Source organism: Pantherophis guttatus, chromosome 5 (assembly GCF_059756535.1).
Source record: "Pantherophis guttatus breed Tessera chromosome 5, ASM5975653v1, whole genome shotgun sequence".
NCBI classification, from domain to species: domain Eukaryota; kingdom Metazoa; phylum Chordata; class Lepidosauria; order Squamata; family Colubridae; genus Pantherophis; species Pantherophis guttatus.
In genome coordinates, this window is record NC_142067.1 from 30,995,283 (window position 1) to 31,017,082 (window position 21,800).

The following is a 21,800-nucleotide window of genomic DNA, read 5'->3' on the forward strand; positions in this document are numbered from 1 at the left end:
CTTTTGCCAACTTCCTAAATATTAACAGGATATTCTTATGCAGGAAATAAGACTTTTTTTCTGCGTGTCAGAAGATTGAGTTTTGGGAAGTGATAAGATCTTCCAAAGAGCTTCAAAAGTAAAATATGGAAATTCTCTTGATATAAACATAGGCAAGCTATACATAAAATTCATGTTTTCAAACCACATAATTCTGGTCTTATACCATATCCAACTCTTTCAAATCTTTGGAGAAATTTATTTCAAAGTAATGTGGTAAACATTTTTTATTTACCAATACATTTTGGTGTTTTAAGATGCTCTCCAAAACTTTCATACATAATTCATCTTTGGACATATATGATATGTTCTAATATTTTCACTTCCATTTGATTTCTTTGAGGTCTCAAATGTCTAAAGCCTTTATCAGAGACATCAACAGACCTTTGTGTATACTTTAATTTTTTTAAAGTATATGTGGGATTTACTGGTTTCCCACAAATGACTTTGTATATCCTGGGCTGAAAATAGTAGTAATGTTGTTTTTCATGCATCTGTAACTAGGCCAGCTCAGAATAATAAGTTCCAACATAAAAAAAGAATGCACTGACTCCTTATAATCATTTAAGATTACAATTAAATTAAAAAGGTTAGATTCTTATCTATTTTTTTTTACAATATATATATATTATATTTATTTCTACAATACAGAGTATACATAATGCTCCCAGTTCCCATTGTCCCCCCAAAAACAATGCTGGGAAGTGATTTTGGCCGAGAAAGAATGACTGGCCCAGGCATTTAGTCAATTTTCTAATCTAAAGTGGGACCACATCTCATGGGCTCTCAGTTTAAAATCCAGCACTTTAATCATTATTCCAAAGTCTTAAAAACTTGTTATTCATTTCAAAGAACTTTAGTAACCAGAATAACTTTTAAAACAAGCATAAAAACAAATCATAAAATCCTTCACCTGGATAACAGCACATATCTGCATAAAGAATAGAAGTAGTTTCATGGAGACCCACGAAAAAGAAATGTCTGAGCACCTTTGAATATTTTAATAAATCAGATTCCAGGCAGAATTCCAAGTTGATTCCAGAGAAGTGATTAGAGATAGAAAAAAATCCCTCAACCAAGCCATGTCTATTTTAGTACTAGAATATCAATCATTCTTGCCTGGATGAATGGATCATTGTCATTTTCAACATTTCATTCAATCTTTCCAGAAAGAAAGTCATTTGAATGGACTATATAGTAGTTGGCAGTATTCTATTATTCCAATATTTTATCATTCTGTTTTTCTGGTATTGTATTCTTTTAGCTCATATTTTTCTATCCGATTATAAAATGTTCATAGTCACTTTTGCTAGTGGGTGTATATATAAATCAAACCAATCAATCAATATATTTTCCATATTTAATAAAAAGCAAATATGCAAATAACTAATTGTATAGAAGAATGGAATATATATTACATGTATCATTTGCATTTTTTTATTGAACGTTTCAGCAAACAACAGCATCTGAAAAAATGAATATCAGACATAATCAAACTGAACAGATTTTATTCCAAAATGAAAATGTTCTGTATGATTATAGGATGTCCAGTTCTTCGCTGAAGAAGAGGGAAAAATTCAATCAAAATATTTCCCAGATAATTATTTTTCTTCATTTTAATGTATTTGAGATATGCTATTTACTTTGCTATTATTATAACTTGTAATGGGGCTGTTTCTTTATTAAAGCAAGGGTTTCGTTTTATTGCTTTTGTTACTGATGATGGTTAGCTTAATTATATAAGGCTCAGAATTAGGGACTTAAAAATATCCCAGGTTTTTTTTCTTCTATTCAACAATTGTAGAAAATTTTATTAACTGACAATAATCAGTAATTAATATCCTGCCAAGAGGAGATTTGTGTGACCCTATTACCAGAACACAAAGTCAGATCATTCTGGATTTTAACAATCTAATTGCTTTTAATGTGTATTTCTTTAAAAATCATGCACCACCTTTATGTCTTAATTTTAATGGACTTTCCATTAAAATGAAACAGAAGAAAAATATATTAAGTTTCAGTAAATAAATCACTGAGATTTTTTTAAAAAATTAAAGAAGGTAAACAATTCCTCATTCCAGAAGGCAAGCTCTTTTATAGAGGAGGTGCACTTCTGGGTTCTTATAAATGGCATTGTTTAATTGAAGCAACCTGGAGGACATCAATCTTGCCAGATGGATACTATGAGAGATAACAGGTCTCTCAAATAATCAGGCCATATACCATGCAGATATTTATAGGTAGCAACTAGCACCTTTAATTGCAATTAGAAGAAAAAATAGAACCCATGCAGCTTGTAAAGATATGCTACTGCATTCTGGAGCCTTTGACGCTTCCGAATGCTGCCACATGCGGTAATCAAGTTGTGAGGTAACCAGGGCATGAGTGACTATCTGAAGGGGATCTGGGAAATGGTGCAACTTGCACACCAGATGAAGCAGTGCAGAGCCATCCATGGAGAAGGAGGAGCTGTGAATCCATGAAGTCCCCCAATTATCACCAACCTTGAATGGAACTACCACCCTATCTAAGGTCAGCAATGGACTATCAACAGATAACCACAGGAATTCAGTCTTGGTAGTAGGATTGAATCAGATATAATTTCTGAATGCACACAACCTCCTAGTACTGGGACAGAACCTTGGCAACCTCAATTTGGCCGATCTGGACTCAAAAGGTATAATTAGGTATCATCAATATACTGAACCCCAAAACAGCAAATGACCTCACCCAGTGGTTTTTTGTAGATCACAGGTGTCAAACTTGCCACATCACATTGCTGTCACATGATGTTTCATGATGTTTTTCCACTTTGCAGAGTTGGGGTGGGCATCCAGCCCATGGGCTGCCAGTTTGACAGTCCTTTTGTAGATGTTAAAAGAAGAATTCAAAGAATAGAACCCTGTGGCACCTGCAAATGAGGGACTTGGGGAATGATCTTTCTCTAGCTACCAACACCAACTGAAACTGGTCTGGCAGTGGGAAGAGAACCAACATAAAATGGTGCCCCAAACCTCCAACTATAGTCAACTGTATTGAAAGCTACCAAGATATCAAGAATGGATGCACCACTACCATCTTGGCTTTTCCACAGATCTTCAATAAGTACAACCAAAACCGCCTTACTACAAGTCCTTGATTTATGGCCATAGTCTGGCCCTGGAATTTTGTTTGTAAGTTTTTGGGGTTGTTAATGCTTTCACAATTTTTTAAAAATGAGCAAGTTTAAGTATTAAGTTTCCTAAATCAGAATTTCTGTGTGTAAATACAATTCAAAACGTTTTAAATAAATCAGGAATAAAGAACTATAAACATATTTTCGAATTTATTTTACACTGCTAAGAATTATCATTTCAGTTGAGCTCCAGATCATTAATTAATCACTTGGGGAATTAAAAGATTGGTAAAAATTAACACTATTATTGCCTGGTATATAGTAGCAGCAATAAAAATGTAACTTCTTGGATTTTGCTTCTTGAGTTTTTTCCATATATTTTCTGTGTGTGTGTGTGTGTGTGTGTGTTTGTGTTTGTGTGTGGGTATACAGTATAGTATATGAAAAAGTACTCTTAATTCATGCTAGAAAATGTTTAGTAAATGTATCTATTGTCAAAAATCAAGAACAAATGCTAAGATTCTTAATAAAAAATACGAATTACAATCTTATTATAATGTTAATGACATTGATAATGTTTTTCCATGATAATGTCAGAATTAATTAGGACTGTTTTTAATAATTTGTTATATCTGTTTATTGCTTCATTTTAATGGCTGTACACTGCCAGTTTCACTTTGTTTGAGATAATTGGCCAAATGAATTAATACATATATACATATGCACCTTGGCTATCGATGGAGTGGCTGCATAGACTTTAAGTTAAAATTGGGGCAGGTTCCTTTACCAAAAAATATAATTTTATTCAAAATCCATTTCTTCTGAATAGGTTCAGAAATTGGGAAAAAATGGGATCTAAATTAATTACACACTGATTACCCTTTCAACCTTTTATATTTCATCATGGATTTTAATATGAAGATAAACAGTATCAAGGTTGGGAAAGGAAAGAACTTTTTTAATTAAAAGGTTTATTTGATGGGTACACTATAAAACATGGGAGAAAATATGCAGGAAAAGCACTTTAGTGGAAAAATTGATAACAAATAAAGAGGGCAATAAAGTAATAGATTATTTTTACTTTACTTAGCTTAAACTTATTAATAATGCACAACAAAAGCAAAATGATTGACTACTACCCAGTTCCAGGTTCCATTAAAATAAAGTTACATTTATTTTGCTCTATATATATTTTACTGTATTAATCACTGTGTGATAAATTCAACTAAATGGAAAAAGGAATATAAACTGATACGACCTAGCTGGAATGTCCTTCTTTCTATTTATCTGTCCTCTCCTCCTCACCCAAAATCAACCCTATTTATTTGCTTAATAAATACATCACTTGACTACATTATTTTTCTTCTCATGGCCAATGTTGCTATTGTTTCTTATTTCTGAAATATTGACGTTTATTTAAGTGCAAGAGGCTGTGTTATTTAGTCTTTTAGTTTTTGGATTCAAGTGTAGGCATGTCTATAACATCTGAAGTCAAAAGCAAGATTCTAGCAGCTACATTCTTTCATTTGGTGGCAGCTGTTTTTCATCGCTAAATTTAATGGATAGTGATTACAGCAAAACTGGTCTTTTATTTATTAGTTCATAGAAGTGTGCAATATTTGTAATATTGTTTTCCAGCTAGCTAAAGATTTTAGAAATTGAAAGAGAGAGAGTTTTTTTTTTCCTACGATAGAGTATCAAAACTGGATAAGTTTGATTTAAACTCATATACTAAACTTTATAACTGTATGAAAATTATTTTTTGTGAATTATAGTAGGTCCAAAGTTTTCAGCTGCTTCATGCTTCCTAAAGTGAGCATTCTAAAATACATACATAGTATTTATTCTTGTTTTAACTTTCTTGAATTTTGACAATGGAACATAATAATAAACTTGTGGGGAAGGAAGGCAGGGAAATTGCCAGCAATCTAGTTCACTTATCCCAAAACAATTTTCTAAACAACATTATGATTTATGATGCTATCTGTATGAAATGTTACCTGATGTCTCTTTTCCTCATGTTCGAAAATGGAACTTGTGGAAGTATAGGTTTGTTTGCTTTTTTAACAATTTTAGTTTCTAAATATTATTGAAATTATAGGATTCTGCATGGTAAACAAGGCAAGGGATTAATATGGTTACCTAACACAGTACTGATACCTGAACAAATTCATACATTTTCATTTGTCTTAGAATATACAAAATATATAGAAAAAGACATAGTATAAATTGAAATATTTATTTTCTTTTAAGCAATATATTTAATGCATACCACACTTATGGTGTAAGTATTAGAGTGGATTGAAGGATTATTTTCTTGGGTAATTTTTTTTTTATTTCTCAGAATAGTAATTTTTTTGATTCAGATGAAAAACTAAGGAATACAATTGTTTCCAATGGGATGAATCCTATTTCTAATGTGACAACCTGAACTGAGAAATAATAGAATTATTAAAAACTAGATCTATAATGAGTGGGAAAAGGAGAAGGTATATGATTCCATGGCAAAGTAATTACTTTGCACATTAAATTGTGATAATTCATATTACAGATAATATTTGACTAAACAACACTAATTGAACCCAGCATTACAATGATAATTTGTGCTGGTCATTAAGTGGGTCATTGTGTGACTTGTCTGATCATACAATATTTTTTGTGAATGCAATGGTCATTAAGCAAATATGGTGGTCATTAAGAGAACCCATTGTAAACACAGGTTTCAGCAAAAAATTGTGTATATCACAGGACGCTGAAAATGGCCATAAATGTGGGCTGGTTGCAAAGTGTCCAAAATGCACTCATGTGACTACACGGAGAGATAGACTATCAGATATTTGAATCCAGGTCATAAATAGAGGGTCCATCATAACTTTGAATGGTTGTTAAGCGATTGATTGTTAGGCTGGAACCACCTGTATAAAATTTATGAAAAAACTGCTAAGGAAGGCTGATCTGTAAGTTCTTTGTTTTGGCACTGCAGTACTATTGCACTGCATTATGTTAATATTGTTGATAACATCTTTCCATCTTTTTCTATCTCTTTCTCTGTCTCTCTCTTTCTGTCTCTCAACATGTCACTTCTGAAGTTCATATAAGCATTTTACATGTCGTTGTGTCTGCACAAACTATCCCTTTATCTATTTCTAGTGCTTCATGGTAATTTGGTTCAATATATTTATTTTCCACATGATTTAGGCCTGTATATTGGCATGACCACGTATGATCGTAGTGTTATTTAGCTTGTATGGAAACAGAAAATAGCTGCATATGTTAAGTGTAATACTGGAAGGAACTGGTTAAATCCCTCACTCATCTTCAGTCAATAGGCTTCCTGAATAAAATATGATATAGGATGAGAGTACTGACAATGCCTTTTTTTGATGTTGTTCAGGCACACACACAAACACATACACAAAGACTTGTGTAAGTTGTTTAACTGTATCCATAACTTTTGGTTTATTGTTTATTCATTAGTTAACCATATCAAATCATAACATCATATAAAGATAGTAAAATAAGGTAAAAACAATAAGGTGTTTCAAAATATATACAACTATTCAATAAAATAATCTGATAAAATCAGAGGTTAGCCCAATCTGATCTAGATAAGAAACTCTCAGTTGGATTGCTTTAGCTGTAAATGTCGTAGTCATTAAGGCATTAAGAGTTGTTAACCTAATCTTGCGTAGCTTCTTCTCTGGTAATATTGTACTACTAACTAGAGCATACAAAACATTTGCTATACTAATTCTCAAATATAGCTCATCTGTCTGGAACCCACACTGCATATTGGACATTAATACAATTGAAACAGTCCAGAGATATTTCACAAGAAGAGTTCTCCACTCCTTTACCGCAATAGAATTCCTTATGTCACCAGACTTGAAATTTTGGGCTTAGACAACTTAGAACTACGCCGCCTTCGGTCTGACCTAAGTGTAGTACATAAAATTTACAATGTTCTACCTGTCAATGACTACTTCAGCTTCAACCACAACAATACATGAGCACAAAATAGATACAAACTTAAGGTAAACCACTCCAAACTCGATTACAGAAAATATTACTTCAGCAACAGAGTGGTCAATGCCTGGAATGCACTACCTGACTTGTGGTTTCTTCACCAAACCCCCAAAACTTTAACCTTAGACTGTCTACTGTTGACCTCACCCCATTCCTAAGAGGTCTGTAAGGGGCGTGCATAAGCGCACCAACATGCCTACCGTCCCTTTCCTACTGTCCCCATTTATTTGTATCCATTTCCTGTATTCATAATCACATTTATACGTGTATCTGTTATCTTATATATGTTTGACAAATAAATAAATAAACAAAATAAATAAAAATAAATAAAATGTGTTTGTATCTTGAAATAGGAAATTGATGGCCTGTTCTGTCAGTTAGCGACTAAATGTTGGACTTTGGCTGAAGAGTATTGTTGGCAGTCAAAGAGGAAAGCAAATATTATATTATTTTATTAAGATGTTTCAGTTGGGATGGATGCAACATTTAATAGTATTTTATTGTTTTGTGTTTCCTGCCTTCATTAAAAGTGGTAGGCTCAATTGTTTTATTGTTCAAACTGTAATGGCTAACAGAGAGCATGGTTGTTGGAGGACAGACTAGTGCAGGTTGTGGAGTAAATCAATCAATGCAGATTGTGGAGTAAATCAATTTCCACTTGGCCATTGGAGGGCATCCAGCTTCTCTCAACATAGCTATCCCCATAGATCTGTGAGAAAAAAGTGAAGCAGGATTCAATATGGAGAACTGTGGAGGAGAATGCAAATGCCAACATCAGTGAAATACCTGATACATATATACTCTGGATATTGTAGTTTTAATCAATAATTATGACAAAATATATATGAAGAGAACTTTCTCAAACCACCCTTCCACACTGTATAGGTGATGTCCATTTTAGTAGGAAAAAATAATCCCTGTGTATGATTAAATGTTTAGGAACATGAAAAGTACAGTATCTTTGTCAGAGAAAAGAGTATGATAATGTTAATTGAAAGAGAAAATTACAAGGCACAAATACCTCATGCTGTGCCTTTCATGCAATGCTGTCAGTTTCTTCACTTTGATAAGAAATACAGAGCATGTGGTGTTACTAGCAGGTATTCCCACTGGTTGGATGCCTGATGGATTGGGCAGAAGCTTGCCTTGAGATGCTACCAGAAACTATGGAAAACAAAAGAAAGAAAGCAGGATGCATAGAAGTTGTTCTGTAAATCTGCTGAAGTAAAAAATTCAACAACAAAACCTACTTTATCCTATATTTGCTTCACAAGACTTCTCATTTTTCCTTAGGAAAAGTTTGCAATGTTTCTTTGTTACTTGTACTACCTGAAGTCTCTTTAAGATTTACACTATACTTTTCATAAGACTCTGACTACAATGGCGAAATATTGTATTGCTGATTATCAACAATAGTATTAACATAAAATTCTGGAGGTGCCAAAGAAAGTTGACAACAACTACGTATCATATGAGATCACAGGTCATAATCTTCTATGGAATAATCTTCTATGGAATACAGTCATTTGATGGAACTTACTCACTTACCCTAAAATGTCCAAGAAGTAGATGGTAAAAGGTTTAAAGAATACCACCACATATTGCTTCTCTACTAATTTGTTTTTGGTTATTCCTGCTGATGTATTTTATTTGCTCAATTTATATTCTGACTTTCTATTTAAAAGTTTAAGGCAGCTTAGAATGTATGACATAAAGGAAACAAGACAGCTACAATAAAATAAGATTTAAAAAATATAAAAACAAACTGAATATGACACCACTTATCTCCTGTCTACAACGCAGCCCTTTCAAGCAGTTCCAAAAAGATGCCACACCCATTTTCACTCTGATTCAGGTGATCCTGAGGTCACACATAAATCCCCAAGCAGCCTCAATGGCTCGCAGAGAAAATGCTAATCACCAGATGACTGCAAAGAAATATAATCTTTCCATTCCCCCTTCCCTATCTTGTCAGAACTAATCCTTCCATCTCCCCATCATCAAGCCAGAACTGATGAAGCTTCTTGGATGAAAAACAAAACATCCGTTTTGCTTCCTTAAGGGAAAACAAAAAGCATAGTCTAGTTGCCATTTGAAAGAAAAAGCACCTTTGAGACAGTCTGCAGTGTAGATGATATTAAGGTAAAATAACATAAATGAAATTGAATTAAATGAGTCACAAAATCAAAATACACTTAGAATTACCTTCCAGATTACCTTTTCAGATTTTTTTCCCTTTGTAAAATAAAACAACAAGCATTGTAAATAAAGATTTAGTTGTCTGTATTTTATTAATTCATTTAAGGCATTTATAAAGACATTTCTATTCTATGGATAATATTTATGTCAGGTTGAAAATAGTGTAGATTAAAAATAGTCAGATATATAATATAATATAAACCAATAGGAAACTATCATTAAATAACAGTTCAATTTCACAATTAAAATGGCAAGTAAAGTAAAAGTTAAAATATATTGTATTTATTTTTAAATACATAGTTACCCTTGGATTGGAAACAATGACCTTGTTTTCATTCCACTTGTTATTAATTTACTTGCTTATATTAGATTTTCTTGTACGTTATATTGGCATATTAAAATTGTCATTACTTTTTTTCTTGAATGACTGTGAAGCCATTATATAGTGATAGATTTTAAGAATCAGTCTTGTTCCAACTTTAGTTGCATTGATAAGTCATCAGAAGAGATGCTTTTGACCAGCACTTCTAATTACTTTGCTTTAATATGCTCTTTAGCCTTAATAAGCAGAATAAAATGTCCCTATTCTTATTTTAGTTTGTCAAAGCATCTCTTCAAAGATTTGGCTTTAGTGTTTTATGTTTTCTCCCTTGATTGCTCCAAGTTCTGAGTAAATCACTGATCAGTTAAATAGTTCACATAATGGATCCCCCAAAATGTAGGTTGTTAATTATTTTTTCAGTACAATGGCAATTTAATGTACCTCAACAGAGCATTTTGGTAATACCTGAAATAGCTTTGGACCTAGTTTAGAACTCTGAGAATTATTTTTGCTTACATAGCACTAGGCTTTTGAGAATATTGTGCACTTTGAAGTCACTAATGGATAAAGCTTTATGGACATCTTGGGTAGAAACTTGTGTAATATTAGTTTCATTGGCAGGTAAAAAAACTGGCACATGTACAGGACAAGTGACTTTTTAAACAACTTCCTGTGTATTAGTAGTACTGCTGGGAAATCAAATCTTTTCAAGGCTGCTAGGAGAATGAAACAAAAACTGAGATGCATCTCATAAATCTGTGCTTCTGCTGTACCATTCTAGCTGTATGATAGTGTTCATCAAAGCAGGATCCAGGCACATGGGATATATTCCTTCAGATTAGTATTTGCTTATTTGTTTTCTGCTTCTCCTACACTAAAAATGCATAAACGTTGGGACAAATCCTACAAGATCATTGTTTTTTGAGTATGTATGAATCACTTTTTTTTTCAATAAATAAAGCAGCCACATCTTTTTCCAGATTCACACGATGGCTTCAGAAGTACCACCTAGCCTGGAATGGAAACAGCTTAGAAGCATCTTCTGAGACAGTTCTACAAGCCTGAAGAAAGAGGCAACTGCTATAACATTTGGAAAAGAGGTGCTTTTTGCATGTCCTTGTATGTTTTCAAGCAACTCTTTTAAAGAATTTCTCAAAACCTAGACTGTAATAAATAGAAACCTATCAGAAACCATGTAGAAGTCCTTCTTTCTGACATGAAACTCATACATGAGATTATTTGTGTGTGAATGTATACCAAGAAGTAATACATTTGGTTTCTTATTATGGTCCAGATATGGTTTCTTTGACCTGTTGTATATGTTAAATTTTGCAATTAGCTCCTTGGTTATCATATAGCTCTATTACTTTCATTTATGCTATATGTTTGTGGAATAAAATCCACAATGATATTTATACTGGGAGTTATACTGGGAGTTTTACAAAACTTATAAAATTATTAGGAATGAACAGCACTGTATAGCAAAGCAAAGCAAGTAATGAATGCAAAAAAAGACCAGCATCAATTGACTCTATACATCAAAAACATCATTTTCAGTCTATGAACCAGTAGTGAAACTGTTGAGAAAAGCTTTCTATAACGGCATCATATGTAATCTGTATTTTTTTCAAAGGCAATCCAACACTTTGAAAATATTACAATTCAAATGAAATATATCTTTCAAAATTGGTAGAAATTAGCACATTAATGGACATAACTTGAAGGGCAGTTGACAACTAAATCCAAGAGAATATCTAGATTTTTAGAGCAATGTTATCTCACCTGAATCTCATTCCCTTGATTTAGTGATTATAAGAGTTTCTGTTTGGTTCAGATTTAGCTCTAATTTGTGTAGTCATTTGATCTGATGCAGATGTCAAATTATGATTCAGAACTTGACAAACATTTTGGGTGTTACTGTAGAAAGAGACTGAAGATCCTTATTTAAAGAGGGTGATATAGGTACTAGTTACATAAACAAACTAGCAGTCTGAAGGGGGCTAATTTTTAAAATATGTGTTATGTGTTATGGAGCATTATTTATTAAATTTGCATTCAAGATTTTATTTTGAATATAAAATAAATTATTGTGTTGTCTCCAAATAATTATGTTGGGATCATTCATATTGATGTTTTTTCATAAGAGAAGTAGTCCCTTTCAGTGTTCAATTAACAATATTTTGTGGCGTATTGTGTGGTCTTCTAGGAGGATGAATTAGAAAAAGAATAGTGAACAATAAAGACCATTTACAACTTCAGAACCAATTTGATCACCAATATTCAGAATGCTTATGATAATACATAAATGTATTACTTTGTATACATTGGCCCTTTGAGGTAGGTCAGATTAGATAACAGACAACACAAGGACTTCTGGAACTCTGCTTTATTCTTGTACGTATAATAATAGAATCTTGCTAATTTGCCAAAATATTCTTTTATTTCATGTTATTGATTTTGTTTTTCACCCCTTGAGTGTCTTTTGCAGGACTGAGTTGTTTCCTTACATTCCTTCTTCAAAATTATCTCCTTGTTCCTCTGTAAAGTAAATTGTGTTATTTCCTGAGAATACTGCTTCAGCTCTTATAGATTATTAGGTGTTTCTTTAGAGCTTTCTTTTTTATTTGTTCTTTCTTACGTTAGTCCTCTGTCTGAATTCACATGTTGCTGAATACACATATTGCTGTAAACTATATTATGATTTGTTTATTATTGGTTTAGTGCATTATGTGGGATCATCCCCTACATTTCTAAACCACCGTTTATAAAAGTGTTATATCTGAGCCAGGCCACTATGGCTTCTTCAACAAAGTGTCCTTAAATAATTATGTGTTGGCATGATTGCAAACCCAGACTTTCTTTTTGCTCATGCTTCGTTGTCTTTTGTTTACTCTGACAAAACTCAGCATTCTGAGGACTATGAGATCCTTCCTAGACATCTTGTTTGTTTGTTTTTTTAGAAAAAGTAGACATATTAGTGACTGAAACTGCCCATCTTTCTGCTAAAATATATTGACTTGGAGTAGCTCGTTCTGGCAAAACAACTACATATTTTAGATGACTCACATTAATAATAATTAGAGATCACTAATGATCTGCAGTAAGATGTTAGTTCACATACCCCATAATACAGAATATATTAGTTGATTGGGCTAAAGTAAGACAATTGTTTCCAGGAAATGGTTTTTAATTACCATTCTTTCTGTGTGATTTTCTCCATTTCATAGAGAAGCAATTCAGTATTTGTGATGTACGCTTTCTTCATCATGGGAAAGGGGAATACATCTCAAGCTAAACTACCATCAACATTTGAATTTTTTTTAACGTAATATTTGCTTTGTGGCTAATGTGGTGTAGTCTTAATGGATTATCTCCTAAGAGCTCCAGACGGTGTATGATGTGCTTAGCATACATAGACAAAGGACAAAAGATCAATATTTATTCAGTTGATTGAAATCCAGAGATATTTATGGAAGTAGGCCACCACGGTCTAACTATTTCCTCAACAGTTCTGGATTACTAATTGTAACTGCTGAAAACAGTTTAGAATTCATGTTGAATGTGGTGAGTATGTATATAGGCCCTAACAAGCTTTTTGAGAAAGGAATTCCACAATGAAAATTAATTATACCTTTATTTTCAGCATATTGGTCCGTAAGATACTATTAAAAATAATCAAGGCTGAATTGTGAAGAGCCTATAGTAGATATTAAGTGAAGGATAAAGACCAAGAAAAAATAATATCTTTCTTTTCTACTCTATGCCAACCAATTTATTTTCAACATTGATTTTGGGTGCTGTTTTAAACAAATGGCCAAGATAAGCCACTAACAGGCTTTTGTGAATTAAGGGTGTAGTGAAATGTTTAGTATTTTGAATGTAGCAAAATGTATATATTGATTGTTACTCTCCAGAACAAAGGTCTATAAATGAGGTCTTAAGGTCTAGAAATAGTAGGAACAATATGAATAATGATGGGCAAATGCACGAATATACAGCTATTCACATTCAAAGAAGAAAAAGCTCTTGGTTAAGGGCATGGATCACCTTCTTAAAAAAGCCACACCTCTTTATTTTTTCAAAGAAAAATACATATTTGAATCAAAGAAACACAAACAGTGCCTGTTGGTTGGAGCTGGCAAAAGTTACGTATGCTGTGGTTCCATCACAGTTAAAGGTTTGCTTTTATTGAGGCTGCCTTGGAAGAGTAACTGGAAATTGTTCCTGGTGCAAAATAATGGAGTATACTGGAGTAAAATTGTTGCATGGCACTGTGCTAATTTCATTTTATATTTTTAAAGATCTGCGTGAAACACTGATTATTTTTGATTCAATTTAATATATTCATTTTAAAGCCCTCCACATCCAACTGTTATTATCATTATGATTCTGTGTAAAGGCATTGTATCCTTCAGAAAAAGTAATTTTAAACTGTTTACTCCCTGCTACAAGTTGTCCAGTCAAAAAATCAAGATGAGAGTTATGAGGCTGCAGTTGAAGGCCCTGCCTGTTTTAATGTGCATTCTATGACTGAAATAAACAAAGGCAGAGATTCAATCATGCACATTTGGGCTGGTGGCCTGATCCTTTACTAAAAATTTAATTAAAACACATTGAATTCTATTTAAAGCAGTGAGTTAATGCATAGCTGCATGTCATTTTGTCCTAGTTATTGATTGATTGGTTATTAATTTTAATAACCATAATTAATAATACAGTACTGTATTATTTTTTTAAAAAAATATGGTAAACCTGAGTTAATAGTTAACTTGATAACCTCTTTTCTGAACAAAAATGTATAAGTGTAATAAATTTTTAAGATAGCATAATACTTTGATACTTTCTGATCCTACATCTTTGCTAGCATGCATTGTTATTCTAACAGTTCGTTTTTCTTAATCTTTAGAAGCGACTATTGGGAACATTCTCCTTGTTATGAATGCTTTCATTACATTTCTTTTCTGCCTATTGTATTTAAGCATAGCTCCACAAATAAACATAATGAGAGGAAAGAGATAGAACTAACTTTCCTCTTGCATTTTTCTTTTCCTCTTGCAAATGAACAAGCAAAACTGTTCCATCACACTGAAAAATAGCATGCCAATAGAAATGGCCAAGTTGAAATTGTTCGCATTGATCCAGACATATTATGTTCTGGATGCAGGTATTTTTCACACTTTATCTTGGGGTTGTGACCCAGGCCCAAGTACTTAGTATTAAATACAAACAGTTCGAAAACTAACAGACTTTATTAGAACAGCTGAGAATTAACTCATTCTCAGCGTAGCCAAACTAAATTAAAGCAAATTCTTCAAAACACCATTCCTCAGTTTATCACTGACCTTAGCATAATTAGGCAAACTGCCAAAGGCTTTTCTTGGCAAAAGTTCAGAAGCAGAAGACGCCGACAAGAAATGAATACAGTGAAACATGAAGCAAATCTCTCAATGTTGTTTTCCGGCAAAGAGGCCAAGTGCCGTTGCTGGTCTTTTAAGCCTTATGGGAGGGGCCAATCATCTCTTGACCTTACTCCCGAATCGTCCTCTCTGCTTTATCTGCTCTTGTCTTCTGGCAGCTTTTCTCATACGTGCACTAGGAACAGGCACCTCCTGTTCCTCTGCCTCTCTACTGTCAGCCTCTGGAGGCCCCGAAGTCCACACATCACTCCCCGATGGCCCTGGCCCCATCTCTGTCTCTAACAGAGAGCCCTCATCCGGGCCTTCCCCAACCTCCAGGACTGGCCCATGTTCTTCCTCAGCCTCATCGCTGTCCGACTCCGCTGCCAGCTCCGCAGGCTGCGGGCGGACCACAACACTTGGTTGTGTAAGAGTATTCAGATGAAAGGCAGCAGCAGTAGCAGCAGCAGCCTAAGGCTATAGAAATGAACACCCAGTTCCCTCTTCATATTAGTTCTGGCTTGAAGCATTCTATTTTCAAATATATTACATTTAAATATAAGCACTGATACATTATGTCATTCGTCCATCCCAATATGTCTTTGATTGATATGCTTCTTAATAGTTAACTTGGGTATATTGTCAGATTTACAGGTGGTCCTCGACTTACAACAGTTCATTTAGTGACTGTTCAAAGTTACAACGGCACTGAAAAAAGTAACTTAAGACACTTTTTCACACTTATCATTTTTGCAGCATCTCCATGGTTCCACGATTTACATTCGGATGCTTGACAACTGACTCACATTGATGACTATTGCAGTGTCCCATTGTCATATGATCACCTTTTGTGACCTCCTGACAAGCAAAGTCAATGGGAAAGCCAGATTTACTTAACAGCCATGTTACTAACTTAACAACTGCAGTGATTCACTTAGCATATGTGGCAGGAAAAGTCGTAAAATGGGGCAAAACTCACTTAACAAATTTCTCACTTAGCCACATAAATTTTGGTCTCAATTGTGATCGTAAATCGAAGACTACCTGTAGTTCTGTCTTCAGAAATACATGCGCCTCTCAGTTTTCAAAAGATCAGTAAATTGGTGAATTGTCTAATTTTAATTTCAACGATCAACTGTCTCCCACTAGAGTTGAAGTAGTGTTTGTCTTTTCTTTGCGATTATTCTTCATTCTATATGTAGTTTACAAATTTGGGGAATGTGCCACTTCTACTTATTACTGCTTTTCTTAATCCATGGCACTTTTACAACTGTAACTTCCAATTTTTTAAACAGTGCATCAGTGTATTGACTCCATGTTATGTTGGATTGTTGTCTTATTTGGGAATGGCTGTGAAAAGTTTATTCTGACATTTCAGTTTCCATAATGCTCACTATCATTATTTGTTAACCAGCCCAATGTGTGAGGGCTTTATTGGTTCTTGCATTCAACAAGAACCAATTTTTTTAAAAAAGAAAAAAACCCAAAATACAAAAAATAACTATATTTGAATATAATGCTTGGCTAAAACCAATCACTTCCAAAATGAGAATAGAAACATGATAGTAGATTGCAAAAATTTAATTCAATACATTTTAAGCTTCTTTTTTTTGCTCACGATAAACAAGGTGTGCTAAGCCTTCAAATAGATTCAGTTTATTTAAAACAACCTTGCTAACAGAAATACCAAGCAAAACCATTCAAAAATTAACCCAGTCATATTTTCATATACCCATTTATCCTGTAAACCCTGTGTACCAAAGTGATGTCTTTTACCAAATGCAATCTTGTTTTTAAAACTTTTTCTGGGACTGCACTAAGATACATAGAATGGCCATTTTTATGTGGTAGCTATAGAGTGGATTTGAATGGTCCAGCCTGCAATATTTGATTTGCAAAAATGAAAAGAAAATTTGAGATAGCTTGAAGTCTATTTGACCTTAATACAGAGTTTAAAAAATTTCAGTTTTTTAAGCAAACAAATAAAAGCCATATTTTTTGTTATAGCTCCCTTTTATTTTAAAAATTCCAAAATCCAGAACCCAGTTCTAGTGTTAAAAAAAAATCTGCTGTAGAATTGATAATGAACAGAAATGGAAGCTGACAACCTATTTTCATTTCCCTGGATGCTGTAAAAAGTCAATTGCCTAAATACATAAAGTAGTAAATTAGATTTTAAAAAATGTTTCTGCTTAATAACCCAAAGTGTTATTAGTAATACAGGTAAGGAAATTACTTAATAAAAAAGTCTGGGGTTTTTAACCTGGCAGTATCCCTTTTAATTAAGTCATAAGAAGTTCTCAGATGTAAGATATAATAAAAGTGCAGTATGTAACTTCTATTATTTATAACAAAATGCAAAAGGTCTACAGAAACCGATTAAGTTTAGCAGCAGCCACAAAGTCACATGTGCATTTTTCTCAAAATCTCTCTCTTTCCTTTTGTCTGTGTATTTTTAGCAGCATCATACTAATATCCCCAACACTGTATCTGTTTTTTTTTTTTTTTTGAAGCTACATCAAATAATCCTAATATGAGTCTTGTATATAAAAAGGATCCATGTGGGATTGAATTCCCATTTTCCCTTTTAAAAATATTAGTGATGAGGAAATAAATATTTCCTGTTTCCCTCCAGGCTTTGTTCCTACACCACCGTAGGGAATTAGCAACCTTTCTCAATCTGGAACCCTTTGCAGGAAGACTAACATTTTGAGGATTTATAATTTTAAGGATATTTATGAGTGTTGTTATTCCTGTAACTTATCCTATTTTCACCTATCACCTAGCTTCATTTACTGTAGCAAGTACTAACTAAGAACAACTACCATGATAGTTTCTCGAGATGTAACATAATTGTGTCTGATGTACTTTGGGCTAATTTGTTCTTTGGGCTAGAGTTGATAGGGGACTAATAGAGTTGGATTATTTTTCTATATATGTTTTTGAATTGGTTTATATTATATTGTTTTAAGTTGTTATTCTCTGTATACCACTTGAAATCAAGATGCACCCCAGCTAATAATAATAATAATAATAAAAAGAAAAAACCTGAAACATACAATTTATTAATATTGCTGTACCAGGAGACGCCAGTGTCAAAGAAAAAGAACTGAAAAAAAATCACAAAATATTGTGACCTGGCCATCAAAACTACGTGATTATGGATGAAACATGTAACAGTGATACCCATTGTCATCTGGACACTTGGTACCATGTCCAAGAATTTTACAAAATAGATCAATAAATTGCAGCTTCCTGCAATAACACCAGCGGAACTGCAAAAAACTGCACTATTTGGAACATCACACATCTTAAGAAGGTACTTGGTTGATATCTAGGATGCTGGCAGCAACCCATATCAACCGTCAGAACCAGTCAATAATATTTGTGATACATTTTAAAATGTTCAGTTGACTGAGTTTCATGTTTATTGAATAAATGTTAATAATAATAATACCACCTTGTTTCTTTCATTGGAAAGTAACATGAGTTAAACCAGTGTTGTGGCCTGTCAGCAGCCAGCAGAGCTGGCAGCAGATTCAGATGTGAGAAGGTTGGGAGGAATGTAGGCTAGTCCTGAAGTCTGGGGAAGGCTCAGACAATGGCTCTGAGTCGGAGGCAGAGAGGGGGCCAAGGCCATCTGGTAGTTCTTTGCTGCCTCCGGAGTCTCTGGAGTCTGGCATCAGTGAGGCAGAAGAACAGCATAAGCCTGTTCCCCGTGTGCATGCGCAGAGCTGCCAGGAGACAGGAACAATTGAGGAAACGGGATCGACTTGGGAGTAAGGCTTGGAGATGATTGGCCTCTCTCATAAGACATAAAAGAGAAGTGAACAGGACATGAGCTTTTGCAGGAAGCAATTATTTCACCTGGCTGATTCAAGATTTGAAACTTCTGTTTGTGACTCTGTGCCAAGTTTGGCCTTGCCCTGCATCTGGAAATTAGCTCTTTGGCAGCGTTCCACATGAGATAGGTGGGTGTTGATAACCTTCCGCTGAAAGACTGTTTATCAAGCCTTGCGGAATGTAAATGAAAGTAATTTACAGCCGTATGAATTAAAGAGGTTTTCTGGGAGTAAGTTTGTGCTGTTTAATTTCTAAGGAAGCCTAGGTCAGAACAACCAGTTAAAAGAGAACAGCAAAAGAACAGCATCTTGGAAAAATTGATGTGAAGATGGATTAGTTAGTTAATCTCCTGCTGTATTCTTTCAACTGGTTTAACTCATGTCACTTTCAAAGTCCCACATTTAGCCCATTCATAGAGATCTGTAACCCAATCAGGGGAAAAATGAATTTCTTTGAGTTTCTAAGTGTGCTGAAATTAATGTTTTAATTGGTTTTCTATTTTTTTTTCTAATTCTTTAGAACCATTTTCTTGACTTTCAGTTCTATATTGTAAAATCAGTAAGGCACAAACCTTTTTAAAAACGTACCATTTTGGTTTTTTTTTACTTTTTGATAATTTATTTCTTTCATGGAGAAACGTAAGCATAAATAATGGGGCGTGTGTGCATTAAACATATTCCAGTTTGTGTTCTGTCGTCTCAGATGCCCTACAATCTGTAAATTACTTTTGAGAAGAACTTTTGAGAAGGTACAAAAGTAATCTGTAAATTACTTTTGAGAAGTAATGATACAGCCCAGCAGCATATTAATCATATGAACTTGCATTTAATGTTTCAGCTCATAGATGGAGTGGATTTTTGAATTGAGAAGTGCCAATCTGTTAATGTTAAGTAGTTACTAAGCTGAAAACATTCAGTTCTCTTGTGACATCATTATACTCAATGAATAAATCCTTTGTCTTGGGCAATTGGTTCTTAAGTAAGGCATCTATGATAGTTAGAAGATATGCCTAACTATGACTGCACTGATTAGCTTTTCGTGTCTTAGGCTAGTGGTCACACATGTATTGGACATTAAGGCTATGAAAAATATTTTTAAAAGGTTTTCAAAAAAGATTCATGAGTGCCTGTTGTTAAAGCAGCCAATTTATTTGCAGGCTTTAGATGTGCCGCCGAATTTGTTTCCATTTGTGTCCCATTCATGTAGAGACAACAAAGGGCAGTTTCCAAAGCAGTATCACAATCTTGTAAATATAAGATTACTTATTGACAATAGATGTATAATATTTGTTTCTGCAAGGGTTCTTTATAAGGTACTGTTGGAAGAAACATCCTTCTGGGTTCTGCTCCAAGTGGGGAAAACAGACACTGGAAACATGGAGACTGCTTGGAAAGATGGTTTAATGGTGGACAGGATCACATGGCTTGAGTTCCTGAACAGAAAAGGGCAGATACAGTAAATCCTTGGGTTTTTATGCTCTCTCTGGCTCTGCATTTCTTGGGGCCCCAAAAGAGTATCCTGATTGGTTGTCAGACTCCCAGGGGGTGGGGGCCTTGCTGGCTGATGGTCACATGTGCTTCCCAGGTCACATGTGGTGAGTTTCTGCTGCTATTGTGTAGAGGGCTAATCCCATCTTTGGCAATTCCTACTATGGCTCTGCCTGAAGGAGGCAGATCTTTGTTATGTAGAATAGACTGGCCCAGGCCTTAATGGCCCATTGACAAAGGGTGGGGGGCAGGAAGGTGGGAGCTGCTTTGTCTGTAAAATATGCTTCTCATATTTCTCATCCAGGGAAATATAATATTCTGCCTTTTTCATATTTCCTAAAATATTTCACTCTTCCAGGAAAGGGGTGGGTGCTAACTTCCTACAGTACAAAGTGCCAATTTCATATACTTTGCACATACATTTTCATGGGAATTCATATTTTTGCATTTCACTGAAAGAAAGTATTGGATCCATGATTAACTTAATGATGCTTTTGGGACCGCATTCCAGGCCTGTTGGTTAACTTTTCTGCACTAGCAAATAAAAGTTCCCCTTTGAGAGATTCTGTCATTTTCATTTTAATTCTGAAGTAGGGCTTGAAGGACAATTCATTTGGTTCAGCATTACTATGGAAGGGTACTTAGCCTACCATTATTTTACAGATGTAGATTTACTTCCCATCAAACTATTTGTTGTACTAAAGGAAAAATATAACAAACAGGTTCTTTTGAGTGGGAAAATAATATGTGAAAAAAGAATTGTACATTATTTTTCTATTTTGCACTAGTCTCATCAGGTCTTTTCCTTTGTTTTTCATTATAGAATAGACAAATAGACAATACAGTATCACTTGTGCATTAGAATAAACATGGTGTATTCATTTGATCTTTGTTTTGTTTCATACTCCAATGTAATTTATCTAAATTGGGCAGTGGTGCCAATACTGATTTTGTTATAAGGTATATTTTCTAGTTAGAAAATGTACAGTATGATTTTTGGTCTGAGATATTTCTTCATACCTCATATACCCCTAAAAGTATTCATTATTTAACATCTGGATTGTAGTTCAATAATGGCCATGGAAATAGGAAGTGATAAGATTCCTGGTAAAACACTCATCACCAGTTACCTCTGCAAAAAAACCTCCTTCTTGAACTTGGAGAGCTACTGCTAACAAATAATAATAATATCAGTCACTAGCAAAAGGCAGTGTTACTTGGAACAGTTTATATCCTGTGACAATACCATCAAACAATTTCTACCTAACCCAGGTCCTTGGGAAGGACTTGATAGGTGGATAAAAAGGCTAAATGCAGTCTAAACATCTGGCTGATTATGCAATCAGTGTTAATATATTAAACTTTAATGCTAA

General features: G+C 34.0%; 1 protein-coding gene across 16 annotated transcripts in view; it reads left to right on the forward strand.

The window, feature by feature from the left end:
* Positions 1-21,800, forward strand: part of ZBTB20 (zinc finger and BTB domain containing 20) — a 531,250-nt gene that overhangs the window by 243,833 nt on the left and 265,617 nt on the right. For all 16 annotated transcript variants that reach the window (XM_087894799.1, XM_087894811.1, XM_087894812.1 and 13 more), the window contains one exon: positions 10,682-10,801. The gene's annotated coding sequence lies outside the window, so the exon portion shown is untranslated. The remainder of the gene's footprint in view (positions 1-10,681; positions 10,802-21,800) is intronic.